The sequence below is a fragment of the Mytilus californianus genome, unplaced genomic scaffold (genome assembly GCF_021869535.1).
Source record: "Mytilus californianus isolate M0D057914Y unplaced genomic scaffold, xbMytCali1.0.p SCAF_2, whole genome shotgun sequence".
Lineage (NCBI taxonomy): Eukaryota > Metazoa > Mollusca > Bivalvia > Mytilida > Mytilidae > Mytilus > Mytilus californianus.
In genome coordinates, this window is record NW_026262668.1 from 101,730,135 (window position 1) to 101,740,950 (window position 10,816).

Sequence of the window (10,816 nt, forward strand, 5' to 3'; positions counted from 1 at the left end):
TACATAAATAACGTTTACCTATCTATTCCTGGTCATCTATATTGACATTTTTACTTATTTGTGCTGTTTTATTATCCAGCTATTTTTTCGACTTTTATATCGGTAAACTATATAAAAGTTGAAAAAATAGCTGGAGGGGAGTGCAGGATATATTATTATGACCCCATGTCCATGTGCTTATTTTTAGTAACAATTTAATTAAATCTAGCAAAATCGATTCATATTTGGAATTTCTTGTACGTGCTCATGTTTTTAAACAGCAACATAAAAACAAAGACGTTAGGCACGATATTGGTGTCACTTTTGGTAACGTGGTATGTTAACGTCAAAGTCTTGTACTATTGGCGTGTTGTCATATTGCCTTCCCGTATAGGCTTTAAACTCATTGTTTCTGTGAATAAAAGGCGATATGGATAAACATCATTTTCTTTTAGAATACGTGAGGTATACGTATTGTGTTCTATGAACGAAAGAAGATGTGGGATATTTAGTAAATGGTCAGAAGGATTTGTCACCTACAATTTGTTGTCAAGTTACATATATATCACGAAAATCAAAATTGGTACCAATAGAAGCTGAACTCTCATAGGTTTATTTGTTTATTTGGTAATATATTTTTTGTGAAGCGTTAATTATCAATAATTTCTGATGATATAAACACAAAGTTTACTTTTTATCTTTAATTATTTGCATCAGGAGAAAAACAAAAATTACCGAACAAAATTATGACCAAATACAAAAAATATATTTTCAGACAATTCTACGTCTTTCAACACATGGTTTGTGAAAATCCAATTAGAAATGCCGTCAAATGTAGTTTTGTTTAAAAAAAATATGATTTTTATATTCACTGACCGATTTATCTGTGTTGAGAAATCCAGAACTAATAAAAATATATGTATACGAGCATTGGAGGGTGTGAATATAGGATAAAGGCAATAGGAACGTTAATCTTGGTTTGAGCCCGAACACCAAAAGTTTTTGACAGGAGACCTTTGGGGATTCATATGCTTAGTTTTTTTTTTGTTTTATGTTATAATTAAGATTGTTGTCCGAATGAATGCCGTTCAAATGTTATAGATTGGGAGACATGTTACATTTTCTGACTAGATGAACAGTTTTGCACATTTTTAATCAATATTGATAATTTCTCTATAGAACAAGTTTTTTTAAACGTTGTTGTGACAGTGTACTTTGGGATTGGTTTTCTGGTAATGATGTCGAAGTTTTCATGGGATTCGCTCATTTACATCGGATTTCTTTGCTTTCAAAGAGTTTTCCAAACTTGTCTTACAAAAGGATATGCGCTATCATAAATTTGAGAATATAATCTTTTCGCTATAAATGCATTTTGAACTGTTGTGCCGTAAGCAAGTGATACTTTTCTTTGGTGTCTTCAATCAAAAATGACTTCTTTCAAGGCCTACTCGGTCCGAAAATTGCGTTATTTCCGTTTTACACACCTGTCTTCCTAAAGCCCTAATGTTCCTCTTCCAAATGGTATAGCATTATTATGTTTATATACCTATAAGTACCCGAAAATAGAAGGAATACTCGAAGAACAACATTAGTATGTTACCCGTCTACACAAAAAATATGAGAATTTTCTTGTTAGTATTCGGAAAACTGATTGACTAGACCAAATAAAAACCGATAAGCTATTTGTAACTTAATTTCTGAGGTGCTTTAAATTTTTTTTACACAAAATAACCCTTGATCTTTCCTGTATTTTTCTTATTTAAAGCCGATTTTTTGTGTCATTGCACGTAACCTCATTATTTCATTAGTTACGTCAAAAAGTGATTATATACAAAAAATAATAATAAAAAAAAAACAGTACTTGAAGAATGCAGAAATTATGTTAAATAAATAACTAACAAATTTACTATGACTAGATAAGTTTTTTAAATTGATTTCCAAATTGGCCTGTTGGATTCACTGATCGGATCATCATAATACAAAGATCAAATTAATGGAACAAAATCTTCTACAGACACGGTAGTTTTTTCATTTATCAAACTGATAAAAAAATATCTACCAAGAACAAACGCTCATGCTTTGTATTGTACTAACGGGAAAAAAAAAAGCGAATGGATTTTTAATTTAATGATAAAAAAAATGAGTGGACTTTCACGGTGATTTTTTGTGGACTTTAGCGGAACTTGTTATTGTGGAATTTAACGGCGTTTTCTTGTGGACTTAAGCGGAGGTCATTTTGTGGACTTTAGCAGAAAGTTTGTGGACTTTAGCGGCGTTATGGACTTTAGCGGAAATTTGTTGTAGACTTTAGCGGTGTTGTGGACTTTAGATGAATTGTGGACTTTAACGGTGCCACAGGGGTTAAACATGTCCGTGAGCGCTAAATCCCCCTATCATAGGACAGTGATGTAACAGCACAAGAACAAACTATTAACAATCAAACAAGAAATTGACGGCCTTATTTATGTACAAAACAATAAACGAAAAACAATTATAATGTAAAATACGATTTTTTTTAAAGTAATAGCTAGTACATGTTTTTTAAAGTGTGACTTAACATATTTAGAGGACCTCTTTTGATAAAAATCTGGACTTGATGATTATCTAATGCAATAATACATATCTACACTGTAAACATGATAGATTTACTGTTGGTGTTTAAAGTCACTTTCAGCGCCATTTGCTATATCTCGGCGGTCTGTTTTAAATGGTAAAGGTAATGTAACACCACTGTCCCATGTTAGGTAAGGGTTGAACGCTCACAAACATGTTTAACCCCGCCACATTCTTTATGTGCCTGTCCCAAGTCAGGAGCCTGTAGTTCAGTGGTTGTCGTTGGTTCATGTCTGTTAGATTTTTTGTTCTTAAATTGTTTTGTTATAAATCAGGCCGTTAGTTTTCTCACTTGAATTGTTTCATATTTTTCATGTCGGGGCCTTTTATAGCCGACTATATGGTATGGGTTTTTCTCATTGTTGAATGCCGTACGGTTGCCAATAATTGCCAACCCACTTCATTTGAACTTTGGTGGATAGTTGTCTCATTGGCAATAATATCACATCTCCTTATTTTTATATTTTATAATGATTCTCGAAATATCTTACCTGGTGGCGCTTGTGCTATAGAATGATTTACAACTAAGGATACGAGAAAAAAACAATAGAAATATTTATGATCAGAAGTCTCCATTTTTTCCGGATCCACTTGATGTTATGATTTTTACGTTTATGTATTGGCTGTTAAATGTATGGCGTTTTTTTTTTCTTAATAAATAAATCTCCAGGACCTGCTTTAGCAAATTGAAATTAATCTTATTAACTTATTACATAAAAAATATGTAGGTCCGCATTGACAAATTTGAAAATATCTTAATCATACGAATATCTCTATCAGATGGATAGGAGTATTTATAACATATGTTGGTTTAGATTAATCAATATTCATTCAAAACAAACAGACTTAGGGAACGACCATTTAACTTCAAAAACCATACCCTCCCTCCCCCCCCCCCCACCCCCTTGAAGTTAAATGGTTGCTCCCTTATTGGATTGAGTAACTTTAATGTTTCTGGAATCACTTGACCAAAATGAACCTGAATATACATGTATATATATAGATTGTCTTATAATGAATTCAAATACGTAGATGTAAAGCGAATGAATAATCTTTATTCTCATAAACCATATGGTGTCTTCCTGTTATTCCTACATTTTAAAAATACATATTCCTTCTGTTAAGTTAATTTGTTGTTTTAGCCATTTAGTTTCAATTGGTGTAGAGGTTACAAGTATAAAAAAAAATACGCCATTTTTACCTATTCATGAAGACATATGATTATAAAGGAAATAAAAGTGGATGCAATGCAGAGAATAAAATTGAAAATTAAATAGAGAAATGTACTTTGAATTTATATAAAAGGAAATTCCGAATATTTTAACAGTAATGCTAAAAGTATGATATGGTGCTTAAATCGACTGCTTACATCAATGTTAAAGTAAACTCTATGTTTTGAATTTGATATGATCTGATATTGACAAAATGTGACAAAAATAAAACAGGTAGAAAATTCCTAGGGAATAACCAGAAGCCATTAGCAAAAAAAGATGACATGGCCAAAAATTAATACAAACACACAAATAACAGTCCACAAAACAGGATAGTAAAGATTAACCCATACGGATCCCACAAAAACGAGGGCAACCTCAGGTGTTTCAGAATGATAAGTAGTTCTTGCTTCACTAGTAGCACCAGTCGTGTGTTAAATGGAATCTCATCTGGTGATCAGAATCATTCGGTCATATCAAGAGGACGGGATTGTGGCCACAAAACGACGGACATATTCGTGGTGGGCAGATACCAAAGATTTGGTAACAATCGGCGATGCATAATATTTATCACACATTTTAACTGAATTATAGAGTCTCATTTTACATTCTTGGTAATGGTAATAACCATGTTTTATGATAGTAGGTATCTTCAATAACCATTATTGAACACTATGAAGGTTTCAATGATCAAACTAAAGGCTCTAAAGAGCCTGTGTCGCTCAACTGCATCTTCAACAATGGCCACTTTTTTGGTAAAAATCATCATGAAAGGGCTATAACTTTATAAAAAGTTAACTGACAATTTCAGTCATGCTGACTTTTTGTAGATCTTGTCCTGCTGATCGTTTTTGCTTTTTAAAAATTTCTATCTATAGGAAAAAACTAAAAAAAAAGTGGTAAAAATCATAACTCCAATCACGAGTCGACTGAAGATTTCAGCCATGATTACTTATTGTAGATCCTGTCTTGTTAATAAATTTTACCCTTTAAAGTTTCCATCTATCTATTACAGTTTTTAAGATATAAGGCAAAAACGCAAAAAAGTTGTAAAAAATCGTTATTAGTGAGCAATAACTCCAAGAAGGAGTCGCCTGACGATTTCAGCCATGTTGGCTAATTAGCAGATCTTGTCTTGCCGATCACTTTTCTTAATTAAATATTCTTTCTATTATTACATTTTTCAAAATAATCAGTCGTCTTACAGTTTTGAAATAAATAGACAGTAGGTAGGTCTTAACATTCTGAACATTTTTACCCCTGTCAGATTTTCTCTTTTCATAACGGTTTTCAAGATAATAGACAAAACTTGCATTTTACCACTATGTTCTATTTTTAGCCATGTCGGCCATGTTTATTAGCAGACGGGGTTATCGGACACATTTCCAAAACTATAAACCCTAATAATGATTGTAGACAAGTTTGGTTAAATTTGGCCCAGTAGTTTCAGAGGAGAAGATTTTTGTAAGTTATTAATCAAAAACGAAAAAAAGGGTAAAATTGGTCATAGGGCAATTACTCAAATAAGGAGTCGCCTGACGATTTCAGTCATTTATTTTATATGTAGATCTTGTCTGTCTGATCATTTTTCATAATTAAAGTTTCTTATTATCTATTATAGTTTTAAAAATAATAGTCAAAAAAAGAAAAAGAAAAAAGGTAAAATTTGACATTTAAGGGCAATAACTCCTATAAGAAGTCGTCTGACAGTTTTAAAGTAAATAGACAGCAGATAGATCTCAACATTCTGAACATTTCTTCCCCTGTCAGATTTTCTCTTTTCATAACGGTTTTCAAGATAATACACAAAACTTGCATTTTACCCCTATGTTCAATTCTTAGCCATGTCGGTCATGTTGGTTAGCAGGCGGGGTCATCAGACACATTTTATATACTAGATACCATAACGATGATTGTGGACAAGTTGGATTAAATTTGGCTCAGCAGTTTCAGAGGAGAAGATTTTTGTAAAAGTTAATGACGACGGACGACGGACGGACGGACAGTTGAGCTCAAAATTGGAAGCAATAAGCACTTCACATGCATTTTTCAGATTTTGAATAAAGGTGGAGGCATTTTTTTTTATAGCAGTTGCTATTCTTAACACTAATTAGTAAAAGTTGGATAGCAATTGGGCTTTTGAATGATTAAAAAAAAAATTTATTGATACTTTTCTCCAACTATCTATTATAAAAAAAATTGTTAAAACAAAAATGATGAACTCCAAGGTAAATTCAAAGAGGGAAAAGTCTATAAAAATGCCAGAATCAAGCACTCGACTATATCAATCAATGGAACGACTGGAAAACAACTATCGTATTCCTGACTTGGTTCATATTTTTGGAAAGTATAAGCTGTATAGGTAGGGTTTAATTTTCATCTACAAAACTATATACAGACAGATTAAGCATCACAAAACCCATTGAAATCCGGATATGAACTCAGGTGCTCCTGGATGGTAAACAGGTAGTGCCAATCGTGTAGCTTATTGCGAGTAAAAATCCGGTACCAAGTTACACTCGATGATGTCACATTGGAGAAAAGTGACGGTGTCGCAGCTATGACAAATAATACATATATGTAGTCCTCTGTGACACAGATATTCCATAACGATACTCGTAGCTAATGAAATCTCAACACAAGTATCTTCTTGATGGTGATTACTTCTGTTTAAAAACTCCTTTCTGTAATATTAACTATTATATTTCATACCAGTGGCTGTGTCTTCATATGATTTTGAAAGTTAAAGTTCAAGGTTAGTGCATGTCTTGTAAATTAATGCGTGTTTTGAATTTTGCCCTTAATGCATCTATAGATAAAAGTGTTACTATAAAAAAACATGTACATAATTATATACTTTCTTATAAAAGAAAATCCTTTATTTCATCAAAATCTTCAGAAATGTAATGCTATTGAATTATTATCTTCCCGTACTCTAATTCGCAAGGAAAACATAAAAAAAAACCCTAATATATTTCGCTTTAGCATCACATATTTTTCGCGTGTTCCATGATTCTGTTTTGATTGTGTATCAATACGTAACGGTCAGTAAATTTTGCCACCAACACCCGAAGATAATTTTCTGGTAAACTTCTCGATCAGCAATCATACATGTAGAATGAAATCTTTTTTTGTCGATTATACTGTTTGGAGTCGCAATAAATTGTGAAAAAAAACGTACACAGAGAACTTAGTTTTATAATCATATATGTTGGCATTGGTACAATAATTACCTCAACATTATAATTACCAGAAACTCGTTTTATATATGACTTTAAGGTTCTTTTATGGGATGCTGCTTGCACTCAGATTAAGGATTACGAGTTAAGGTTGGTCGGTTCGGAGTTTGAATGATGTGTTCGAATAGGGTGACATGTCTTCCTGAAAACTTTCATTTTGTGAACTAGCACGTTAAAAATCAAGCTTAGTGTGTCAGTCTAGTACAGAACAGGGTTCATATTCATACCACATCACATATAAAATAAGGAGATGTGGTATGATTGCCAAAGAGACAACTATCAATTAAAGACCAATGGACGAGGATATAAATAACTGTAAAGCATTCAACAATGATTAAAACGCATTCCATGTAGTAAGCTATAAAAGGTTCTAGCATGACAAAATGGGAAACAGTTCAAAAGAAAACAAACGGCCTGATTAATGTTTAAAGCAACAAAAGAAAATTAGATAGCAATCAACAACGACCCCTGAATTACAGACTCCTGACTTGAATTGAGACAGACATAAAAAAAATGTGGCGGGGTTAAACATGTCCGTGAGCGCTAAATCCCCCTATCATAGGACAGTGATGTAACAGCACAAGAACAAACAATTAACAATCAAACAAGAAACTGACAGCCTTATTTATGTACAAAACAATAAACGAAAAACAATTATGATGTAAAATACGATTTTTTTTAAAGTGTGACTTAACATATTTCGAGGACCTCTTTTGATAAAAATCTGGACTTGATGATTATCTAATGTAATAATACATATCTACATTTTAAACATGATAGATTTACTGTTGGTGTTTAAAGTCACTTTCAGCACCATTTACTATACTAGTATCGTGGCGGTCTGTTTTAATGGTAAAGGAAACCGGAGTGCCTGGCGAGAACCACCGATCTTCAGCAGTAAATTGATAATTCTAGCCAATTAAGATTGGATTCGAGCGCACCTGCCATATATGGGGTTTCGAACTCACAAACTCAGTGTTGACCAGCTGGTGATACAGTAGATAAACTGCTTAGACCAATTGTTGGAAATAATTTGGACAGAACTGCAATGCACGATTATAATTAACCATTGCAACTCCTTAGGAAAAGTTAACCTTATATTTTGATATGTTCTACTTAGGCCTATTGTTTTTAGTGTTATCGAACGTTTTTTGGTTGTCCAAACTTCCGGTAACGTTACTAATGGAGATTCTTTCAGAAACACGTCTGGAAGTCGAACAATACATTTGTTCTTTTTTCTAAATGGTGGCATTGCCGTTTCATATACATGCACTTTGAGATTTATAAAAATTAAAAACGAGATATATCCAGAACGTTCTACGTTTTACAAACTTAAGTTTTTCTATTTTACTTTTTAAGAATTGATAGTGGCAATCAACTGACTAAAATGTATGTTCCCGTATAAGACCAGGTCTTTATTGTCATTTGGAACAGTTCCCTCAATTTTACGCGAATTGGTCATGCAGGTACCATTTTGTCAAATATTTGTTACAATACAAACTCACAAAGTAAAGAAATGGCTAACCGCTTTAACGCACACAAAGTTATTTTTAAAAGTTAACAATTTCCGCAGTCAAGTCCATCTCATAACATAAATGAGAACATGAAATCAATTATGCATTTTTAACTGGACTTTCAACTCCTGGTGGAGGGTCACTTAAGTCCATACCGTCTATTATTACATTTAAAACAACGATAATAAAAACGAGAATAAGAACGGCTGTATTCAGTCTCATCGTTAGCTTTTCGTTGCTTAAAGTGGTTGATTCCGCTCCCAGAGATAGTTGTTTTTTCAGTTTGGGATGATCACGATGACTATTGCTGTCATTGGAGTTTGGTTCCGGTGGTTCGCTTTTACTACCACTACTTAACAATTTGTCTTCCTTTTTATCTCTGAGTTTTCGTTCTTGCTCTTTTACAGCGTGCTGTTCACGAATTGCTAGAATAATCAGCATCACACCAACTGCAACTTGTAAACATACTGAAATTGATAGAAATACTACTCCTGTTACACACTTGGCACTGTCAATGCAATCGAGAGACAGCATTTTCTTCATTTTTGAAACATTGGACAGTAACAGAGCCATATCTAGCATGCCCTTTGCTATAGATTTCCTTGTCGTATACTGGACACCCAGTGTCATGTTCTTATGGAATTTACAATTACCTGTCAAAAATAAAAATATTTCTGTTAGGTCTTCATATATCATGATTTGTGCACATAAAACAATAAAAATTATGAAATTTCGAATTCCATGCAGAAATTGAAATGTACCTTTACAATTAAACATTTGAAATGAGCGATAGATATTTTAAAGCGTCTAATTTATTTTTAAATATTTCATAAAAAAACATAAAACATTTCCTTACCGAAAGAATTGTTGGCACCAGTAAATCTACTGGTGAAGGTCACTATTTTTTTGTGAAGGTCACTATTTTTTAACTACAGTTTTCTACAATCACGACAATTAATTAATTAGAAATGAAAAAATCACAATACCAGAAATTAGTACTTAAAAATCAAATGGTTTAGATCTTGTTGGATCAAAACATTTGATCACTTGCAGCGATATGATTGCACCAATGCTAGTATAAAATATGAAAAAAATGTCCCAGTATTTATAAGATTGCAAGAATTTGTGTAATTTTAAAATTGGTAATGTGTTTAATCCTGGTAATACTTGACCTGTTGAAGGCAGTACGGTTGCCTATAATTGCTTACTTCCACTTCATTTGAACTTTGTTGGATAGTTGTCTCACTGGCAATCATACCACATCTCCTTAGTTTTTTTTAATCATCAGCGCTGAACTTTGAATCTCTAACGCTAGTCTTGACATCTCCAGCGATTTACTTGAAATCCACATCGCTTGACTTTAAATCGACAGCACTAGACTTCACATCTCCACCGCTATATTTCTAATATATATACAGTGCTAGACTGCACATCTTCAGCGCTATATTTTTAATATACCTACAGTGCTAGACTTCACATCTCCTGGTATTTTATTCATAAAAACAGAAATAACCTGAAAAATGTTGATATTATGTACTTACTTGTTTAGTCTAATCTATGCTGGCACTAAGCATGTAAATAACAGCAAATATGATGAATGATATGGTATGTGATCGTTATATTTGTTTCCTTTTTAGTGAAATTACTTCCTGTATATTGAAAGTACAAGTATGGGTACATATATTTCCTGGTTAATTATTTTTTCTTTTAAATGTTTCCCTGTCAATTGTTTTTATAGGCAAGAATCGTGGATCATATAACATAACCTGTATTTTGTTATTTTGTTAATAATACCTTAACTTGTTTTTTCATTGGCTATTGATAACAATGATTTTACACAAACACATTTTCTGTCAGAGGCCTTCCTGTGTGGATGTAAATAAACTCTTGTTACACATTTCGATACATATAATAAAACTTTCAAAGGAATTTGTTTTAAATATGTTTTATTTCATCAAATCCAACAGTTTCATTTGAAAAATTAAATAAATGTTCAGAGCTAATATCATTAAATAATCGAAAAAACATTAACACATTCCGCTTTTCATTGTAAAAAACTTTCAAGTTAATGGGCTGATTATAACGAGAAAAAATACTCCCACGTTGTGAACTATTAAGAGAAACCTACCATTTATTCAAAGCATATGAATTATTTGTCAAAAAATATATATTCCTATATTATTGTCGAGTAAGTTAAAGAGGCAGGTGCGTTCGACTTCGATCCAAATTGACTATGATTGCCATTTTTCTAGCCGAAGGT

General features: G+C 32.5%; 1 long non-coding RNA gene across 1 annotated transcript; it reads right to left on the reverse strand.

The window, feature by feature from the left end:
* Window positions 1–8,364: 8,364 nt before the first annotated feature.
* On the reverse strand, window positions 8,365–10,239 carry LOC127730605 (uncharacterized). Its single transcript, XR_007995193.1, has 2 exons — window positions 10,098–10,239; window positions 8,365–9,209 (listed from the first exon to the last, which is right to left on the reverse strand). It is a non-coding gene; the product is annotated as an uncharacterized LOC127730605 (long non-coding RNA).
* Window positions 10,240–10,816: the final 577 nt, after the last annotated feature.